The sequence below is a fragment of the Sapajus apella genome, unplaced genomic scaffold (genome assembly GCF_009761245.1).
Source record: "Sapajus apella isolate SASKATOON/1434 unplaced genomic scaffold, GSC_monkey_1.0 scaffold54, whole genome shotgun sequence".
In the NCBI taxonomy this organism is placed as follows: Eukaryota; Metazoa; Chordata; class Mammalia; order Primates; family Cebidae; genus Sapajus; species Sapajus apella.
This window is the reverse complement of record NW_022436994.1, coordinates 11,089,030-11,111,831: the sequence shown is the minus strand read 5'-3', so window position 1 is coordinate 11,111,831 and position 22,802 is coordinate 11,089,030. Positions and strand designations below refer to the sequence as shown.

Below are 22,802 nucleotides of genomic sequence, written 5' to 3'. Positions count from 1 at the left end.
AGTAATTAGGTGAGGAAGAAGAAATTCTTTTCCTTATTATAAAAAATGATGTCATCTGCTTCCAAGAAAATCTGACCTCATTATTTAATATGAAGAGATATGAAAAATAAAACAAGCTAAGGTTTGTCATGGCTAAAACTGTCCTTTTTAATCTTTAAAGTGTGCCGCTCACCATCTTGCAAATCATCTCCTATTATTGGGTAGGTAACTGACACTCTAGGTCCATAGTAGGCCCTTGTAAGTGTTTTGAGAGTCTTTAAGGCAAAGAATAATGACTGGCTATTTGCTTTATCTTGCAATCCAAAATAGAAATGTGAAAAGTTAGTATGTGGGTCTTGAAGCTGTGTTTGGCATTAAAGATCTCACAGAGCACTGTGAAAAGGGAACATTGCAGTTCAAGCCAAATTAAAACATAGTAAAGATGAGCATCGACTGGGCGTGGTGGCTCACACCTGTAATCCCAGCACTTTGGCAGGCCGAGGCGGGTGGATCACCTGAGGTCAGAAGTTCGAGACTAGCCTGGCCAACATGGTGAAACCCTGTCCCTACTAAAAATACAAAATTAGCTAGGCATGGTGGTGGGCACCTGTAATCCCAGCTACTTGGGAGGCTGAGGCAGGAGAATTGCTTGAACCTGGGAGACAGAGGTTGCAGTGAGCCGAGATTGTACCACTGCACTCTGGCCTAGGCAAAAAGAGCAAAACTCTGTCTCAAAAAAAAAAAAAAGTAATTTCTGATTAACAATATCATGGTAAAATACTGGAATAATTAATAAGTAGTACATTAGCTTAATGTGTGCCAAGGGAGTGATAAGATAAGTAAAAGCTACTTCACTAAAGGCAATATTTCCTAGAACAGAACCTGCTCTTTTTCATGCCCTTTCTCTGCATCTGGCTTCCCCTCTGCTAACACCCCTGCTGCAAAAAAGAAAGAAAGTACAGTATATAGACCATGTCTTGACAATCATTTATTTGGTTCTATTTATGCCAAGTAAGACTTAGTTTTAGCCTGAGAGCTAAGCATTTTAGAATATTGATACAGAAATCAGGAAACAACAACAACAAAATGTCCATTCTCTCCATTCCAAAATTAACAGTTAGTGTTCCAGTGATTATTATTACTCACTCACCCTTTTCATCATTCATTTATTCTGTGAGCCTTAAGTGATTATTGTGCTAAGGGCTGTGGGGACACCCAAATGAACAAGACACAAAGAGATGTTCACATGACTACAGTGTATGTTAATATTCCAAAGTGAGCTATTAGTGTTGGTCGTGGAAGAGTTCTGTGGTCAAGCAAATTTGAGAAACACCAAGGTAAACAGGATTGATCTGATGTATTTGCTGCAAGACCTCTCTGAGTCTAATATGTGTCAAGAAGGGGATTTTGAAACATAGCATTTATATCACATTTTTCTAACCTATCATCTAGTAACTCATGATTACTTGGGTATACTCTAGGAATCACTAATCTAGGCAGTAAAACAGGGTTCTGCCTTCAAGGTAAGAAGGCTGCCATTAGTGAGGCAGGTTAGGGCCCTAAGCAAGAGGCATGAGTTTCAGGTCAGTGGAGGGGTAGCAGCAAACCTCCAGTGGAGAGGAGATGAAAAACCAAAACCAAGCGCCATTATCTAGACCAAGCTGACTTGATAGAGGATTTATTTTATTTGTATTATTAATTTTAATACTATTAATTACTAGTAGTAAAAGCAGTGTGTTGAGGTGACCCTCAACAGAGTACCAGGAATGTTAGCACAGGGGCTAAAGAGTATAGACTCTCAGCTCAGATTTTTTTTTTTCTTTTTTTGAGATGGAGTCTTGCTCTGTCACCCAGGCTATAGTGCGGTGGCACAATCTTGGCTCATTGCAACCTCCCCTCCTGGATTCAAGCCACTGTCCTGCCTCAACCTCCTTAGTAGCTAGGATTACAGGCACGTGCCACCACGCCTGGCTAATTTTTGTGTTTTTAGTAGAGACGGGGTTTCACTATGTTGGTCAGGCTGGTCTTGAACTCCTGACCGCGTGATCCTCCCACCTCGGCCTCCAAAAATGCCGAGATTACAGGCTGATCTCAGAATTTTTAGGTTTGTAGCCATATTTACCACTGCTGGCTTATATGACCTGAGAGAAGTTACTTTGCCTCTCTAAGTCTTAATTTATTCATATGCAATTGGAAATAATAATAATAGTGGTATTCAGTGGGATAACATGGGTGAAGCACTCTTCACATTCCTGGCACTTGGTAGGTTTTCATTAAGTGCTCATTAATTATTAAATGCTTATTAGTTCTCCCAATCCTATGAATCTGATATTGTCTTCTCTATTTTATAGATAATAAAATTGAAACTCAGAAAGTTTAATGTTAGAATTACACATTAAAGGCCAGGTGTGGTGGCTCACACCTGTAATCTCAGCACTTTGGGAGGCCAAGGAGGGTGGATCACCTAAGATCAGGAGTTTGAGACCAGCCTGGCCAACATGGTAAAACCCCGTCTCTACTAAAAATACAAAACAGTTAGCCAGGCATGGTGGTGCATGGCCTGTAGTTCCAGCTACTCGGGAGACTGAGGCATGAGAATCGCTTGAACCCGGGAGGCAGAGGTTGCAGTGAGCTGAGATTGGGCCACTGCACCCCAGCTTGGATGAAAGAGAGAGACTTCATCTCAAAAAAATAAAAATAAAGAATTACAGATTAAAAACTAGTGGAGCTAGCACTCAAACGGTTGTGAGTTTAGCCCCAAGCCCCATGTTTTTCTACTGTAGCATGCCAGTAAAGCGACTGAGAGGCATATGGATACAGATTATGGAGCTAATTATAGACTCCACTTACAGGTAGATCTTGGCCAAGAATGTCTCCAAAACTGGATTAAGCCAGTGTAATTGAATGGGAATATAGACAACCAGGACAGACTCGGATTTTTTTTTTTTTTTTAATATATTGGCCCAGGAAGGCTAGAAATGTTCCAGTTGGCCTAATAGAAGATAATTAGAATTAAAAATGGCACTAATTGAAAACGTACTTGTTAAATTGCCTGTGCTTATAGAGTTGTTGGCTCTGTTGCAACTGGTCTGCAAAAAGAGACATATTTTTATTTGTTGGAGCTAACAGAGGCAAATGCCTTGACTTTGCTGATGGTAGGGAATGGCTTCTGTAGGGTTAAAGCCTGGATAGACAAGCTCTACATCTAGCAGTGGGAAGTGCACCCCAGTTTTTTTTTTTACAATTCAACTCTTAGTGAAATATGATCACTTTTACCTAATCCCCCAGATATAGGAAAAAGTCAGCACTCTCCAGAAAAACAAAACAAACAATAGTATGCTTCAGTCTGCACTGTTCTTCTACAAAAAATGTCCAGTGTGACCAGGAGCAGCGGCTCACACCTATAATTCCAGCACTTAGGGAGGCCGAGGTGGGTGGACCACCTGATGTTAGGACTTCGAGATCAGCCTGTGCAACAGGGTGAGACCCCATCTCTACTAAAAATACAAACATTAGCCAGGCATTGTGGTGCACGTCTGTAGTTCCAGCCACTCAGGAGGCTGAGGCAGGAGAATTGCTTGAACTCAGGAGGTGGAGGTTGGAGTGAGCCAAGATCCATGCCACTGCACTCCAGCCTGAGCAACAGAGTGAGACTCTGTCTCCAAAAAAGAAAAAAAAGAACACAGTCTACTATGTAATTTTTAGAGTTATAAAAATTATGGAACTAATTATAGACTCCATTTACAGGTAGATCTTGGTAATAACATGCAAAGAAGCAAGATAATATGATAAATAAATAGAAAAATACTATCAACAGAAGCAGGCCCACAGATAAACCAGACATTGGAACTAGCAGAGAAAGACCTTAAAACATCTACTGTAAATGTGTTCAAGGTAAAACATCTACTGCAAATATGTTCAAGGATGTTCAGAAAAAGATGGCCAGAATGAATGAATAGATGGGAGATTACAGCAGAGAAATGAGAGCCATAAAAAAGAAACAAATAGAAATTCTAGAGTAAAAATAAACATCTGATGTAAAGAATGCATAGTATGGGCTTAACAGCATAACAGAAACTGAAAGAAAAGATCAGTGAACTTAAAGAATGGTTCATAGAAATTGTTCAAACTAAAGCATAGGGAAAAAAATATTGTAAAACACCTTACCCATCATCAGGATCTGTAGAATGGTCTAAAATGTGAATAGTTGCAATCTCAGAATAATGAGAGAGAAAATAAGCCAGAAAACATATTTAAAGATATAACAACTGAATTATTTGGGATACAATGAGAAAATATCAATCCATAGGTTGAAGAATCTCAGTGAATTCTAAGTAGTGGAGATACAAATAAAACCACACCCAGGCACATCACAGTCAAACTTCTGAAACCCAAAGATAAAGAAAATATAAAAGCAACCACAGGAAAAAATGATATGTCACATGTAGAGGAATAATGACAAAAAAATTATGACTTCTTATCAGAACAATGAATGCCTAAAGGCAATGGAAAGGCATCCTCAATTGAGAAAGAACGTGTGGGGGAAGTATACACCATGCTCTGAGGACAGGTAACAAAGGGTGTAACCTAGTTAAGGGATCAAGAAAGGCTTTATTAAGAAAGGACTATCTGAACTAATATCAGAAGGGTGAGATGTTAAGTAGGCACAGAGAAGGGAAGATGTTCCACATGTATGCAAAGCCCCCATTGCAAGGGAACACATGTCACATGGGAAGACGGAAAAGTGCCAAGATAGGTGGCACGAAGGGACCAAGGAAAAGAGATGAGCCACATTAGCCATTATAGGACACAATATTGTTTCATTGTAGGAAAAATAAGATTTTCAAGTGTTTTAAGCTGCACAGACCACTTCTGCTGTCGTGAAGCAGCAAATTTGTGTTTGAAAAATTCTGGATAAAGCAGAGAGGCACCAGAGTGGCTGAGGAGAGACCAGAAGGCCATAGGAGTGGCTCAGGTGAGAAATGACGGTGGCTTGGACTAGGTGGTGGGTGGTATCCATGAAGATGGAGAGAGGTGGACAAATTTAATGTTGATTTAGTAGATAGAAGTCATAGGACTCAGTCATTGCTTGGATGTGGGAGATGAGTGACACAGAGGTTTCAAGACTGACTTGTAGGTTTCAACTAGTTGGGTGGATGAAGGTGCCATTTACTGATGAAGGAAACTGTGAAGGGGAGCAAGAATTATTTTTTTATTTTTATTTCTATTTTTTTTGAGACGGAATCTTGCTCTATGGCGCAGGCTGGAGTGCACTGGTGTGATCTCGGCTCACTGCAACCTCCGCCTCCCTGGTCCCGGTTCAAGCAATTCTCCTGCCTCTCAGCCTTCCAAGTAGCTGGGATTACAGGCATGAGCCACCATGCCCAGCTAATTTTTGTATTTTTTAGTAGAGACAGGGTTTCACCATGTTAGCCAGTCTGGTCTTGAACCCCTGACCTCGCGATCCACCCGCCTCGGCCTCCCAAAGTGCTGGGATTACAGGCGTGAGCCACCGCGCCCAGCCAACTTATTTGTTTTTATTTAACAAGCACTCACATAGTGCCTATTGTGTGCCAATCACTATTTTAAGAAAGTTTGCAAACATTAACCTCTTTCACAAGAGTGAGAGGTTAGTGCTGTTACTGCCCCAGTTTTACAGATGAGGAAATCAAGAAATTAAATAACTTGCCCAAAGCAATATAGGTTAGTGCTGAAGTAGGATTGGAACCCAGGCATCTGGCTCCAGGGAACAAGTTCCTGAGTGCTGCACTAGGTTGCTTACAAGGAAGCATAATGAGGATGAGTCGCAGGAGACTGAGGCATCCAAGTGGCTATAGGAACCTGGAACTGGGAAGAGAAGTTAGGGCTAGCGATGAGTATTTGAAAGTTACCGGCACAGGAAAAGTAGGTTGTCTTGATGTAACGGAAATTGCCTTTTTTTTTCCTTACACGGGAGCTTTATGTCTAGAACTCCAGTTCTGTTTCTGGGATGTGCTGTGCCTAGCACCCCATGTTCTCCGAAGAGGGCAGGACCTTATTTCTGAGGAGTATAACTTCTATGTCTTCCTCGTCCAATTTGTTCTCTTCTATTTGCTCTTTCTCACCTGTTTGCTGCCCCCTAGTGGTCCTTGGAAGCTCCACCCCAAGTGCAAGGTAGTTAAAACCCTTGAGGGTTAAATGCAGCTGGTGCAGAGTGGCCTGGCTGCCCCTGGTAAAGCACCGGGCAGCTCTGGCCTTCAGGAACAGGTGGCGCGGGCTCTACCCCAATTACATGGTACCTTCAATTAAACACAGTGGATAATCACACCAGCAGGGGACAAACTGGAAAGCGTTTTGTTCTGTGACAGTGATGTTTTTTAGCCTAGTGGCTACTGAAAAAGTGAACATTCAGATTTCAATGATTGTTGAATTTTGGCCATATCAATTATATCTTTATTGTGACACTAAGGGGCCTGTCAATGAGTGCTTCTGTCTCATAGCAAAAGAGTAACTGGCAGATTTGTTTTTTTGTTTTGTTTTGTTTTGTTTTTATTTTTCAGTGTTACTTATTTCTTGCCTAACCAAATTAGTCAGTAAAAAATTACAAACCTGGTCAGGTGCAGTGACTCATACCTGTAATCTCAGCTCTGTGGGATACCAAGGCGGAAGAATCACTTGAAGCTAGGGGTTCAGACCAGCCTGACCAACATGGTGAAACCCTGTCTCTACTAAAAATGCAAAAATTAGCCAGGCATGGTGGTACACACCTGTAGTCCCAACTACTCGGGAGGCTGAGGCACAAGAATCACTTGAACCCAGGAGACGTAGGTTCAACTATCTGCACTCCAACCTGGGTGACAGAGTGAGACACTGTCTCAAAAAATGTATGTATGTATACACACACACACACACACACACACACACACACACACACACACACATTTCTTTAGGTTTGAGATATATATATCTCTCTATATATATATTTGATAGGTATCATGATGAGAGGTATCAATATTACAGCTACAAGAAAAAAGAAAACAATGGCCATAATCTGTTGAATAATATCTGTATATCAGCTACTTTATAGATTTTATCTGATTTAACATTCACAGCAACTTGCAAGGTATTGATGATGTTATTTCATATGTGATGAAACTGAGGCTGCAGGGATTAAATCCTGGGCTTTCCCAGGACCCCGTAGCTATGGAGGCAGAGATGAGATTCAGACCCAGTCTTCATGATTTTAAAACTATGTTCTTTCCCTGGTGTTATGATGCCTTCAGATGAATCTATAATTACTTACTTAGCAGTTATCTTACAAGAACCAAGCTATGAAAAGTAGTTTTCTCCTCCGTAGTGTCTTCAATGCAGTAATGAGGTTAACATGCATTCCTAGGGGGAAACAGACTATTAAAAATAATAACTTGACCATTTAAAATGCTATTTCCTCCTTTGCTTCCTCTGAACAGCTACTAAAAATAGAGCAGAGATACTCTATAAGTAAATTACACAGCCCTGGGCCATTATCCTTGTCCATCTGCATTTCCACCTTCCCCCCACTTCCCAGTCCCCAGGCCCTCCTGCCATTCAGTCACATCCTCAGACTCTTACGTGACACATGTGACTTGACCTGAGTATAAGGAGGTCACTTTCACCCATTTATGAGCAGTCACAACACATGTCTGTTGAAAACTGTAGGCTACACGTCTGTATGTAACAGTTATATTTAAAAGAATTGATATCAAAATGACAAGAGTAATTATGATGGCTGGTAGGATTTTGCATAATTTCTTCTCATCTGCATTTCCTACAATTACTTACCTATGCGATGAAAAGAATACACGTCAATTTCCATATTCTAGAGAGAGAAAAATTGTTATTTTTCTCAGAGTGGAAACAGGAGTTTTATTGAAGCATCTAAAAACTTCAAAACTTTAAAGATTTTTGCCTCGTAAGGACACAGAGATGAGGGTTTTCATGAATTTATTAAACACAAAGGAATTAAAGAAAATTACAAACCTGCTTGTCAGCATAGCACAGCAGAACAAGCCATCAAATTGCTAAAATAATCTGAGCTCTGTTAATAGGAAGGAAAACATAAGGAGAAATACTAGGGAACAGAGAAGAAGGAGGGAGGTGGGGAGGGAAGAAGGAAGGGAAGGAGAGAGAGAAGCGAGGAGGCCAGAGAGAAAGGAAGAGGAAGAGGCTGCAAAAAGGATTTGTTGCATTCTTTCTAGCATTATTATTGTCTTTATTTAAGTTCACGTTTCTCCACTCCTTTCCTTTTAATTTTACTATTTACCATTCACAAATCACAAAGTAATCATAAAAATGCATAAATCTCTAATTTTTAAAAAATTTACTTGACAAATAGTAACTGCAGGATTATCCCAATAAATATATATTTGTGAGATGGAATGTTACGTTTTTATATAATGTTTAATTGTGGAATGATTCAGACAAGCTAATTAATATATCCACTACCTCATATGGTAATTTTTTTGGTGAGAACATTTAAAATCTACTGTTTTTGCAATTTTGAAATATGCAATAGCTTATTATTAACTACAGTCACCATACTGCACAATAAAACTTATTCTAACTAACGGGAACTTTATACCTTTCGACCAGCGTCTCCCCATCCTTCCCCCTCCCCCCAGCCTCTGGTAACTACCATTCTACTGTCTGCTTCTGTGAATTTGAGTTTTTTAGATTCCACATATGAGTAAGATCATGCAGTATATGTCTTTCAGTGGCTGGCCTACTTAACATATAACCTGGACATCCTCCAGGTTCATCCAGGTTATTGCAAATAACTGAATTTTATTCTTTTTATTCCATTGTCTATGTACACCACGTAGACTCTATCCATAAATCTCTATGTTTTGCTTTTATGCTTGTTTGTCTTCAGTAGAGCATCTGTCTTTTGTAAAAAAAACTAATTGCTATTGTCAAGAAATAGTTCTGGCAATCTGCTTTCCCTTCTAAAATATCTGAGGATAATTAGTCTAAATGACTTGGTGTATTAAATTTCCTCCTCCATTTTTTCTTATTTACCATGAAAACTTGATAATATGATGCAAAAGCATATTTTCATATAGTCAAGAAATTAAGAAAACAAAATGGACAGAAAGTAGGTCAAGATGCAGTAGCTTCTATCATGGAAACAACCCCCATATTTTATTGGTTTATGTATTTATTTATTTTTGTTTACTTTTTTGAGACAGTCTCACTCTGTTGCCCAGGCTAGAGTGCAGCGGAACCATCTCAGCTCGCTGCAACCTCCACCTTCTGGGTTCAAGCGATTCTCCTGTCTCAGCCTCCTGAGTAGCTGAGACTACAGGTGAGTGCCACCATGCTTGGCTATTTTTTTAATTTTTTTAGTAGGGACGGGGTTTTACCATATTGGCCAGGCTGGTCTCAAACTCCTGACCTTGTGATCCACCCACCTAGACCTCCCAAAGTCCTGGGATTATAGGCGTGAGCCACCGTGCCCGGCACAACCCCCATATTTTAGTGGCTTGAACAAGTGACTGTGTTTTGCTCACTGTCCTAGTCTTTGGGTCGGGAGGGTAGCTCTGATCTCTCTAGCCGCTCTTGGTCCCAGTGACAGCCACCATCTCTGAGGTTGCCAGTTTCCACCTCAGAGGGAAGGAGAATTCTGGGGTTCTGTACAGCCATTTAAACACCTCAACATGGAAGCTACACACTCTGCTTACAACTCCTTGGCCAGAATTGGTCCCATGGCCCTCCTAACCATAGGGGGCCAAGAAGCGTCAGCCTGCCATGTGCTGGGAAGCTGAGAGCAGACAAGCCGAAGCAGAGCACAGATTTTATTACAGAAGCATAAAAAGAGATGCCGTAATATCAGATAACATAGATTATGTTGAAATGTATAAAATTGTTCATAGTTTACTATCTTGGCCTACAAAAATGGCAGTTTCATAGGGCTCATGCTAATAAGTTTAAAACACCTCTTGTTGTCTTTTTTCTGACACCCCTCCTGACACCAAACGTCTGGTTTTCCACACTAGTTCTCCAATTCCTGACAGCAGCTGGGTATCCGACAATTCAAATCAATTCCAGCACTCACTCCTGGAGTCGCCCAAATACTACAGGTTAAAGGCTCACTCTCACAAAGCTGCCCACACTTCAGGCATCAGCTGAAAACAGGGTGCCCAGGATTCCCATGCTTTTGCCCAACCAGCTACAAATTTGGAGGTTCCCCAAACTCCCCCCTCAGGTTCAATGATCTGCTAGAATGACTTATAAAACATAGGAAAGGACTATACTTACTATTACAGCTTCTCATCAAGGATACAAATGAACAGCCAGATGAAAAGGAACCCGGGGTGAGTTCTGGAGGGTGGGGTACACTACCCTCCCAGCACCCAGATGTGTTGACCAACTCAGGAGCACCCCTGGACCACATCATTTAAAGTTTTTTGTGGAGGCTGCATTATGTAGGTATGATTGATTAAATCACTGCCTTTTGTTGGATCCATCTCTACCCCTTTCCCTTCTCCCAAGGTCAAGGGGGAGGCTGCAAATTCCCACCCTCTTGTCATATGGTTGGTTCCTCTCATGACAGCCCCCCATCCTGAAGTTGTCTAGGGACCTACAAAGAGCTACCTCATTACCATGAACTCTGGTAGGGGTGAAGAGGGTGATTATGAAAAGCAAAAGACAATTCTCTCACTCAGGAAGTGTTTTAAGAGCTCCTATGCCAGAAACTAGGAACAAAGACCAAATAAAATATATATCTTTTTATTATACCGCACACCTCCTTCAATAATAAATGTAGCTAGGCGTGGTGACGCATGCCTGTAATCCCAGCACTTTGGGAGGCTGAGGCAGGTGGATCACGAGGTCAGGAGATCGAGACCATCCTGGCTAACACAGTGAAACAGTGTCTCTTCTAAAAACACAAAAAATTAGCCAGGCATGGTGGCACACGCCTGTAGTCCCAGCCACTTGGGAGGCTGAGGCGAAGCTTGCAGTGAGCTGAAATTGTGCCACTGCACTCCAGCCTGGGTGACAGAGTGAGACTATGTCAAAAAAAAAAAAAAAAAGAATAAATGCAAATAAATATCACCTAACAACAGAAAAATTCTCAAACTGGACCAACTACAAAATTCATCTATACTCTATTTAAAAGAGACACATAAAAGGAATGATTAAAAGTAAGAAGATTGCCATTAAAGTAAGATAAATAAATAAATAAAAGTCAGCTTAATATGAAATCAAGTGAGGTTTGATGAGGAGAAGTCCTTAATGGGTCAAAGACAATAATTCCATATTGATGAAGTTATAATCCATAATGACAATGGGCCATGATCCTTTATGCTCCTAATAATGTAGAATCGAAATAGGTAAAGCAAAAACTGCTAGAAGGTGGCTGAAATGTGTGTACTTGTGTTGAGAGTTTTTGCACATAAAAAAGATAAATAATGTTACATAAAATCAAATGATCTTTAAAATTAAAACTTATACTGGCCATTTTGCCATGAAATAGAATATGTCATCATTGTAAGGATCTATAGATCATCTGTACAATTAGCAATATACAGTATACTGGGCAATGAGAACATCTTCAATAAATTCCAAAAAGGAGAAATTATTGAAGGCATATTTTCCAATCACAATACAATCAGACATTAATGTTTTTAAAAATTTCAAACATTTTCAAATTGAAAAATAAATATTGGCCAAAGAGGAAACTGAAGCTATAATTTTGACTATTTAGGAAATAACATCAATATAATAATTATACATTAAAACTTACCAGATGTGACTAAAATTATTTATAGGGAAAAATTCACAGTTTTATATGTTTTTATTATTTAAAATGAAAGAAAAGAAAATAACTGTGTTCAAGTAAAAAAAAAAAAAATTAGAAAACCCTCAGCCAAAAAAACCTAAGGAAAGAAAAATTAAATAACTAAAATATAAGAAGTTAATGAATAATAAAATAAAATAAAACAAAATATAGTGACACAGTCGCATAGATAAATAAATCTAAAAATCTTTACTTGGGGGACCAAACACTCTGGCATATCTAATTAAGAGAAAACAAATATTCATGATTAGAATCAGAAAATTATGTATAGTTCAAAGAGAAATATTAATAGAAATTTCTAAGTTCAGAATTTTAGTAATATATTTGAAAGACTCCATGAGTTAATTTCCTTAGAAAATTACCATACTTAAGAAGTAGAAAATGTCAAAACACTGAAGTTATGAAAGTAGCTGTAAAATTTGCCAGATAATGTTTAATAAAGTTTTCAGAACCACACCTCTCACAAATGAATATTGGTAAACTTTCAAGCAGTACAAAATTCACCTGATAGTTATCACAGACAAATAAAGATAGCACACTTGCCACTCCGTATTGGTGCTAGAATTCCTTTAAATTATTAGTAAATCAAAATCAACAACTTATTATTTATGCCTTTATTTTCAAATATTCATTGAGTCTCTCTAAAGTGCAAGAGACTCTACTAGGCATCCTGTGTGTGCAGAGGCTCTGCCCTCAGGGAGGTTACTTTCTCCCCGGGGGAAAGAGACATTTCAACTCAGCTACAGAATTAATTATATAAGCTAATGAGATCAGTCCTAGAAGGACACTCACCGTGTTCTGTGACAGTATGTGGCAGGGATCCTTACACATGGCTCAGTGGAGAAGGGCTGTAATTTAGAGACAGACCCCCAGGATTTGAATCAAAGATGTGCAGCCTGATTCCCTGTGAAACCTTTAACCCAGTGGCTCTCACCTGGGGGTGATTTTGTCCCCCGGGGACATTTGGCAATGTCTGGAGACGTGTCATTGTCATGACTTGGCCATGCTACTGGACTTAGTGGGCAGAGGCCAGGGATGCTGCTGCACATCCCACATGCCCTGGACAGCCCCACAGCAAAGCTGTATCTGGCCCCAAATGTCACCAGTGCCAATGCTGAAAAACACTCCTCTGTAGGATGACGAACCTCAAAACTGTTTCTCCCCTGGGGGCTCCTGAGAGTCAGAGCCACATTTCTAACTGTCCATTGGGCTTTTCCACTTCATGTTCTTCAGGCACAACAAACTCAAAATGTGTCATCTTCCCCTGACCTGTGGTCTTTTTTTTTTTTTTTTTTTTTTTTTTTTGAGATGGAGTCTTGCTCTGTTGCCCAGGCTGGAATGCAGTAGTGTGTTTAAGTAAACAGCACCACCCTGTACCCACTGTTATGCCAGAAGTCAGAGTGCCATTCTTAATTCATCGTCTTCTTCATCACTGAAATATTATCTTTAATAAGGTTCTGACTGTCTACCTCTTGACATCTCTGGAACCCATCTACTGCTTTCGTTTGTCAGGCTTCTGTACTTACTTCTTCAGCCTGCTTGCCACTCACACCCCTTGCCACCTCCTATAACAAGCATGCTGGAAGCAGTCTCTGTTTTAGTTGTACTGAATACAGCACAGCTGGCATGTGCCATGCTCCTACTGGCCACAGAACCCTCACATATCCTGCTCTTTTTGTCGGCAACAGTTTGAACTTGCCCCCAATCCCTTTCCCTGACACACACTTCACTGGCTGAGTTTTTCCTGCAGGAGGGTTTCTGTGAGACAAGCCCCAGGCGCTCCTCAAATGGGGGCCCATGACATTTCAAGACATGTGAAATTCACACTTGAAACATACCTGGATTAGGAAGACAATTTCAATATAGGAGTGAAGGAAGCTGGAGAGGATGATTGGAGCACTGGAGGAAATAAATGAATGGAAAGGCAAGACCATCCATCTGGGAATACTCCACCATAGAGTCTCCAGAATAACCAGGAAGTAGAAAACTGGGGCATTCCTAGAGCCTTTTTAACTGCTGTCAAAAGTCTAGCCTGTCTGATAACATGCACATGGTCTAATGTATGCAAGAAAACAATGTTGGGGTCAGGAGGTGAGGGTAGGGTTATCTCTGAGGAGACAATTGGCAATGTCTGGAGACATTTTTTTGGTTTTTGCAATTGGGTGGCTGCTACTGAAATATTACGTGTAGAAGCTAGAAACCCTACAATGCATGAGACAACCACCACAACAAAGAATTATCTGACTCAAAATGTAAAACAAGGTTGATAAGCCTTGCTTTAACTTAATATTTCTCAGCCTCTATATCTTCATCTCTGAAACAGGAATGCCCAATTTAGGGTTGTCGTAAGTCCCGTTACTAGAATATAGTAAGTGCTCAATAATTGTTGGATTTTTTTTCACTTACATTCTTTTGAAATTTTATGTGTTATCTATTGCTTAATAATAAATCATCCCCCAAATTTAGTGACTCAAAACAACAATCATTTAATAGTCTCTTGTGGTTTCTGCAGGTCAGTCATTCAGCAAGCAGCTTGGCTGGTGGGTTTAGACTTGGGATTTCTTAGGAGGTTGCAAGTCAGCTGTCAGCTGGGGCTGCAGTCGTCTGGAGGGTTGACTAGGGCAGACGGACCCACTTCCAATGTGGCTCACTGGTGTGGCTGGCAAACTAGGAACACTGTCAGATGATGGTATCAGCTAGCAACTCGGGTGCTCCACAGGGACTGCATGTGTATCCTCAAAGCATGGCAGCTGCCTCTCCACAAACAAGGGAGCCAGGAGACAGGTAGAAGCTGCAATGCCTTTATGACTTAGCCTGAGACGTCACACATTATCACTCCTGCTAAATTCTATTGGTCACACTGACAAGCTCTGGCTCAGTGTGGAAGGGCATTTCATAATGGTGTGAACATCAAGTGATAAGGACAATTGAGACCATATCAGGAGCTAGCGAAAACTCTACCAAAACAAGCCAAGGTATTAGAAGAAATCAATATAGCATTTGCAGGTGTTAACTTATTGAACTAAAAAATTGCACTAATTCAACTAAGGTATTATTAGAATTAAAAAAGAGTTAAATAATGTGGCAGCATACAAAATAAGTATGGTAGATATCAATACGTTTCACCTACACCAGTGATATCAAATTGGAAAATTTTAAAGTAAGAAAATCTTAGTTATAAAGTACCTAGAGAGAACTTCGAAAAGAAATATGTGGAAAGTCTCTGAAGAAAAACATAAAATTTCACTAAAGGACATAAAAGATGGGAATAAATTGAGAGATGCATCATGTGGCTGGATTTGGAAACACTGAGCTTTAGATAACTTCACTTCTCCAAAAATTGATATACAGGTTGAATGCAAATCTAAAAATGTCAAGGAGATAGATTTATATAATTTTATGTACATGTGTTGTATGTATACGTATTTCATTCTACAATTCCACAAATTATTTAGAAGATTGAATGGAAAACATAACCAAGAAACTTTGGGGAAAGAGATGTGGATGTTCCATGTAACATTAATGCATGTTTAAAAAGTAATTGACAACATCATACAGAATGGGCAAAAACTGGAGGCATTCCCTTTGAGAATTGGAACAAGACAATGAAACAACTCTCACCTATTCAACATAGTACTGGAAGTGCTAGCCAAAGCAATTAGGCAAGAGAAAGAAATGAAAGGAATCCAAACAGGAAAAGAAGAAGTCAAACTTTTTCTTCCCTAATGATATGATTCTATACTTAGAAAACCCTAAGGACTCTGTCAGAAGGCTATTGGAACTGATAAATGATTTTAGCAAAGTTGTAGGGTACAAAATCAATGGACAAAAATCAGTAGCATTTCTATACACCAATAATGTTCAAGATGAGAGCCAAATTAAGAATGTAATCTAGTTTACAGGAGATAAAAAAAAATTGAGATACTTAAGAATACATGTAACCAAAGAGGTGAAAGATCTGTACAAGGAGAACCAATCTGTACAGGGAAAACATTGATAAAAGAAATTATGAATGACACAATTAAATAGAAAAACATCCCATGTTCATGGATCGAAAGAATCAGTATTATTAAAATGGCCATATTTCCAAAGCAATGCACGGATACAACACTATTCTTAACAAACTACCAATGGCATTTTTTACAGAACTGGAAAAAAATATGCTAAAATTCACATGGAACCAAAATGAGCTTGAATAGCCAAAGAAATTCTAAGCAAAAAGAATAACACCGGTGGCATCACATTACTGTGTTATAAAGCTACAGTAACCAAAACAGTATGGTGCTGATAGAAAAACGGACACATAGACCAATGCAACAGAATAGGGAATCTATAAATAAGGCCACCCCCCTACAGGCATGGAATCTCCAACAAAATTGACAAAAATAAGCAATGGGGAAAGGAGACCCTAAACAATAAATGGTACTGGAAAAACTGGCTAGTCACATGCAGAAAAATAAAACTGAACCCCTATCTCTCACCATATACAAACATTAGCCCAAGATGGGTTAAAGATTTAAATTCTTAAATTATAAGAATCCTAGAAGAAAACCTAGGAAACACCATTCTGGACATCAGCCTTGGGAAAGATTTTATAAGTCCTCAAAGGCAATTGCAACAAAAACAAAAGTTGACAAGTGGAACTTATTAAACTAAAGAGCTTCTGCACAGCAAAAGAGCCTAGCAACAGAGTGAACAGACAACCTACTGAATGGGAGAAAATATTTGCAAATTATGCATCCAACAAAAATCTAATATCCAAAATCTATAAAGAACTTAAACAACTGAAAAAAAAAAACCCTACTTAAAAATGGGCAAAAGACATGAACACTTCTCAAAAGAAGACATATAAGCAGCCAGCAAACATGTAAAGAAATGCTCCATGTCACTAATCATCAGAGAAATGCAAATCAAACCCAGAATGAGAGACCATATCACATCAGTCAGGATGGCTATTATTAAAGTCAAAAAATAGATGATGGCGAGGCTGTAGCAAAAAGGGAACATTTATATGCTGCTGATGGGAATGTAAATTAGTTCAGCCACTGTGAAGAGTAGTTTGGAGATTTCTAAAAGAACTTAAAACAGAGTTATCCTTTGTCCCAGCAATCCCATTACTGAATATATTTCCAAAAGAAAACACATCATTATACCAAAAAGACACAGGCAATTACATGATCATCACAACACCATTCACAATAGCAAAGACATGGATTCAACCTAGATGTCCATCAATGGTGGACTGAGTAAAGAAAATGTGGCACATATACACCATGGAATACTATGCAGCCATAAAAAAGCATGAAATCCTGTCCTTTGCAGCAACATGCATGCAGCAGGAGGCTGTTACACTAAGCAAACTAGTGCAGGAACAGAAAACCAAATACTACATGTTCTTACTTATAAGTGTGAGCTAAACATTAGGTACTCATCGACATAAAGATGGTAACAGTGGAAAATGGGGACGACCAGAAGGGGGAGGGAGGGAGTGGGGCAAGGACTGAAAAACCAATTGTTGGGTACTATGCTCAGTACCTGGGTGACAGGAACCTGTGTACCCCAAACCTCAGAATCACAATATGCCCAGGCAACAAACGTGCACATGTACCCTCAAATATAAAAGTTGAAAAAAAATTAAAGATAAATAAATAAATAAATTGAAATGATATGATATGAATGCAGCAACATAATGACAAATTAGTGGAACTATATAAATTGAGCAGAAATTGACCCTAATATAAACTTTGTAAATAATAGTGATAGAATAAAAAATCTTTGAGTAAAGAATGTATTAAACAATAAGTATTACTGATCCAATTAGTCAACTGCTTTGAAAAAACTTTTATATTTCCTCCTTTACCCATACCTCAGTCCCTGATAGATTTGAGTGAAACATAAAATATGAAATCATAAAAAGTCAAAGGAAAATATGGATAAATATCTTGAGTTAGAGACAGAAATCTTTTAAGCCTAAAATAACAGAATGATAACAATGGAAAAGAAATCAAGATATTTGACAATATAAAATGTTGAAGTTTTGTGAGTTAAAATCATAAAATAAATAGATAAGCAAATATTTGGAAATTGTGTCATATTTACAAAAACGGCGGAGATTTTCACATTTTCCCTTAATATATGACAGAAGTTTTAAAATAAGGTTGGTTGGTTGGTTGTTTTTGAGACGGAGTCTCTCTGTCACCCAGGCTGGAGTGCAGTGGCAGATCTCAGCTCACTTGCAACCTCCACCTCCCGGGTTCAAGCAATTCTCCTACCCCAGCCTCCCAAGTAGCTGGGACTACAGGCGGGTACCACTACACCCAGCTAATTTTTGTATTTTTAGTAGAAACGGGTTTTCGCCATGTGGGCCAGACTGGTCTCGAAGTCTGGACCTCAGTTGATCCACCCACCTCGGCCTCCCAAAATGCTGGAGAAAAGCAGGGGGTGATGGCAAGGGTGGAGAGGATGCCCATGAAGGCCTCCGGCCCACTATAAGAGCACAAGGTGGTGGTCTCTGCTTGCCCACCCTCAAATGCCACACACCGCCCCTCTACCGCATGTGAATCTTTGTGCCTAATCATGTCGTCGCCAAGTCCCACTTCTGGTGCTTCGTATCTCAGTTAAAGAAGATGAAGACGTCTTCAGGGGAGACTGTCTGCTGTGGACAGGTGTTTGAGAAGTCCCTCCTGTGGGGAAAGAATTTCGACATCTGGCTGCTCTGAGTCCTGGAGCGGCACCCACAACACGGACGGGGAATACCGGGACCTGACCACCGCGCCCGGGCCCACTCCATCCAGATCGTGATGGTGGAGGAGATCGCAGCCAGCAAGTGCCACCGGGCGGGCCATGCTTCACCACCGAGAGGCCCAGCATCTTCTAGGCACAGCGCCCTCGCCAGGGTGTGGCCAAAAAAAAACTCAGGAGGCCACGGCTAAAAAAAAAAAAAAAAAAAAAAAAAAAAAAAAGCAACGTAAGAAAAGCAGTAAAAACCCTTTTACAAAAATAGAAAAGACATGAACCATCTCTCCATTTATTTTTATTTGATTCACACTTATTGAGCACCTATGGTGTACCAGCCATTGTGATAGATGTGAGTCACACGTGAAGACGTGTAAAAAACTTTTAAAAGACTATGAAATCGATGAGAAAATATTTTCTCATACGAGAAAACAAACCACAAGTTAATGAAAAGTACTGTCATTTTGCCTATCATACTGAAAAATTTACAAACTAAATTTACAAACTGTGCAACTCAGTGCTGTTGAGCATGTCCTGAGACGGGCACTCAGTGCAGAGGGAAGAGGGAATTGGGAAGTGTACAGGAATCTCAGCATGTGCTTTGCAAGCAGTTTGGCACCCAGCATCCCCGGTGTCACTGAGCTATCAGGGACCTCAGAAAATAACAGAGCAAAGTACTCAGAAATTGGTACAAGGAATAAGCTATACAGATGTTCATTTGCAGCATTACATATATTTAAAATAGTGAAAAATTGGGAATATCATTAAAAATCCAACAGAAAGGTTACTTGAAATCCTATTTCGTAATACCATAATATGGAATAACGTGTAGACTTTATGAAAGAAATCTCCTATTTAATAAAAATCTCTCATAACATGTTACATACATAAATCACAATGGTAATGGTATATGCAGCATAGTATTTATTGATTGAAAAATACACATGCAAGCATTGACAACAGATTGGATGGAAATCTCTAATATAATAATAGTGCTTATCTTGGGTGCTGATGCTTGAAGTGGTTTCTGGTTTTCTCTGGATGCTTCTTAAAAATTTGTTATAAACAACCTGTAATTAGCAAGCATTGTTTTTATCATAACAACTGTGAATGTGGAAGAAATGGTATTAAGTTTTAGAAAGGTAAGGGTGGGGGAGAGTAATGTAGATGCAAATGCACGAATCATCTCCCCAAATTACAGAGCTGCCTTGATGCCTGGTTGTTAATTCATCCACACCATTTCCTTCCACTACTTACCAAGTAGCCTGTTCTTATGCGCGCGCGCACTGACACACACACACACCACCCATCCCCACCCACCCCCCCGAAACAATTTCAGTCATTGTTCATTTGCTGAATAGGTAGCTGTAGGTTTATTCAATCAAATGCTTTACAGAGTTTTGCCAATATCCCGCTAATTGATCCACAGGCCACTACCTCTGGGGATTTATGGTGTTTTATAGTGTCAGCTCTTATTGAATTTTCTTACTAGATATTTGTTGTTAAAATTGTTTCATACATTGAGATTTATTGCAGGGGATGGCATTCAATAGTTGTGCTGGGAGACAGAGGCAAAGGTTTAAGGAATAAGGAGGTTTAAAGAATCGATTGTGCAGAAGGCCCCTTATCAAAGGGCGAAGGTCTAGTTCCTGTTGATGGAAGCCCAGTGGAAAGATGTGACCTTTTCATTTCTTTTCTTGTGTATGTAAGGGATATCAGCAATGGTAAGAAATAATGTTATGTAACAACTATGCCAGGGACAGTTTGTTTTGGATCAATCAAACAGACTGACTCCTAGCATAGCCTGTTCTTTAGAGTTATTAAAAGGCCAACGACATTGATTTCCATGTCAAGACTCATAACCTCTTCGTGTGTGGGGCTCCCCTGAGAATTCCCCTTCTGTAGCAGCAAGTAACTAGAGACCTCCAGTGATGTTGGTCCCAGTATGGCATTGATCTTAAAAAAATAAGTGTCTCACACAGTAGTTTGTAGAATTTAAGTAGAGACTACTACCTATTTTTTAATAATAGGTAATAAGATACTATTCAAAATAAAATACAGGTAGAAATTCATATTATGATTACTTTTCAGAATTATAAATAGCCTGTTCTTCTCCTATATTATGTGGAATTCCATCATCTTTATATCATTATAAATTATGCCTAATCCTGATCAAATGTGCTTTATGATGCTATTTGATGATATTTATTTTTGCAAGTCTAAATGCCTTTAGCCAATGCAGTCTTCCCTGTCCACTAGCACACTCTAGGTTTGAAACTAGACTGAAACTGAAGCTGACTGATGTTTTATAGTATGTACAAAATTAGCTCAGCTTTTTTGTCTCCTGAGGAGCAAGTTCTTTATTTGGCACATGCTCCAGCTTCTGTATTTTCTTAGTTTTACTTTTCCTAAAGTGAAGTCGACCACCTGAACCACCACACAGAATGCTCTGCAAACCTCCTTCGCTCACAGTTTAGAAACTGCGTTCAGCAGAAATGCAGATGCCTCTAATCCCACTTTGCCAGATTATATTTGTACTCAGAAAATATTTGTTGGATCTTCTCAGTGTTGGTCAGAAGCCTCATTTGGGGTTTCTTTTGCATTTTCAGGATGCTCAGGGGTCTTTCTTCTCCTCCTTCCTCTAGTCCTCCTTCTCTTCCTTATCCATCTAATGTAAGAGTGGATTTTATAATATATGTGAAAGAGAATCCGTTCTTTAGTTAGGTGAAATGTGATGATGAACAAACCTCCCTCATGTCCTCCGCATCCTCCTACTCAGGCAGTGATGACTCTACTTCACGCTTTGTTTAGACAATTGCAGGGATCAGAAAAGAGCTTCCACTGTCTTCCACTGCCACCTGCTGCCATGACACTGCCTTCCTGCCGTATGTGACAGGTGAAGTGCCTGCACGTCCAAGCTTGTCAAACCCACCTTACCTTGCTGTTGTTCTGTTTGGCTTTGCTTTAGGTGTTTAGCAGCCATGATTTTTTGTTTCTGTCTCTAGTGATAAGCAGAAAAGAGGGATGAGGAAGGGGCTTTATTGGCTCAACCAGAAACAGAAACTAAGAACCCATGACTATATTCTCTGTTTCAGACACCCCTGCGGGCCACCTGCACAGGCCCTGCCCTTTACTGCCTGCTAGGACATCTTTCCAGCAGCTCCTCTCTCCCTCAGTTAGACCATTTCCATAGGCATCCACCAGCAATTTCTCCCAGATCTTCTCATCACCTACTTCCTTCTCCATTTACCACCCATGGCCTTTTCCCCCTTCCAGCAGAACTTCTTCCAAGAAGCATCTGGACTGCCTGCAGTTCTTCCCCACTCCCTCAGTACAGCTGTCCTTGTTAGAACCAGCAAGGATCTCCACTTTGGAAATTCCCCTGGCGCATGTTCAGCCCCCACCTCTAGTCTGGACACAGTTAAGAGTACCTCCCAGGAAAGGCAGCTTGCTCTGCTTCCAGGATGTCACCATTCTCTGTTTTCTTTTTCTTAATTTTTACCCTTTCTGGGGCTCTTTCCCTGACTTCCCCAGACCTTTAACTGTGGGCTGCCCCAGGGCTCAGACCCTGACCCTCTCCTGCTATCCATATGTAGCCCCTCCCTGGTGGCCACATGCACTCTTGTGACTTGAAATAACATCTACTGGCAGGTGACTCCCAAATGTATATGCCCATTTCAGACCCTGCCCCTAAATATTCCCTAGAATTTTCGGCTCCTGCTTGAGGTCTTCAATGGGGATGTCTAATAAGCATCTCAAACTTGAAACATCCCAGCCACCATCCTTATTTGATCATCAGCCATCACAATCTTCCCCATGTCAGTGAACAACAATTCCCTCCTTCCTGTTTCTCAGGCAAAACCTGTGGTGTCATCCTTGACTCATCCTTTCTCTCTACCCCACATCCAAACCTCTAGCCTCAAAATAGACCTGGAATCCGGTCGTCTCTCGGCACATCCGCAGCTCCCATCCTAGTTCTAGCAAGCGACAACTCCCTCATCACTGCAGCGGTTTCCCACCTGCTCCTCCTGTTCTCACACGTGCTTCCCATTCTCCTCACAGCCCCCAGTATGGGCTTTCTCAAAGCATGGAACATGTCACTTCCCTGTTCAGAGCCTCAGATGGTTCCCAGCACCCCAACCATGGCCTCCAAGGTCCTGTGTAATCTGGTCTCCCTCTTGCCTTCTTTCCCCTTCCCCTCCACCCTCTCCGCTCCAGTCACATGGCCTCCCTGCCACTCCCCAGGTGCACCTGCCTGCGGGTGTCAGGC

At 40.3% G+C, this 22,802-nt stretch overlaps 1 protein-coding gene and 1 pseudogene across 10 annotated transcripts in view; both read left to right on the top strand.

Moving 5' to 3' along the window:
- The window catches only part of HECW1 (HECT, C2 and WW domain containing E3 ubiquitin protein ligase 1), a 454,797-nt gene that overhangs the window by 139,174 nt on the left and 292,821 nt on the right, over positions 1–22,802 (top strand). The window lies entirely within an intron of this gene.
- Positions 18,266–18,751, top strand: LOC116527399 (annotated as a pseudogene).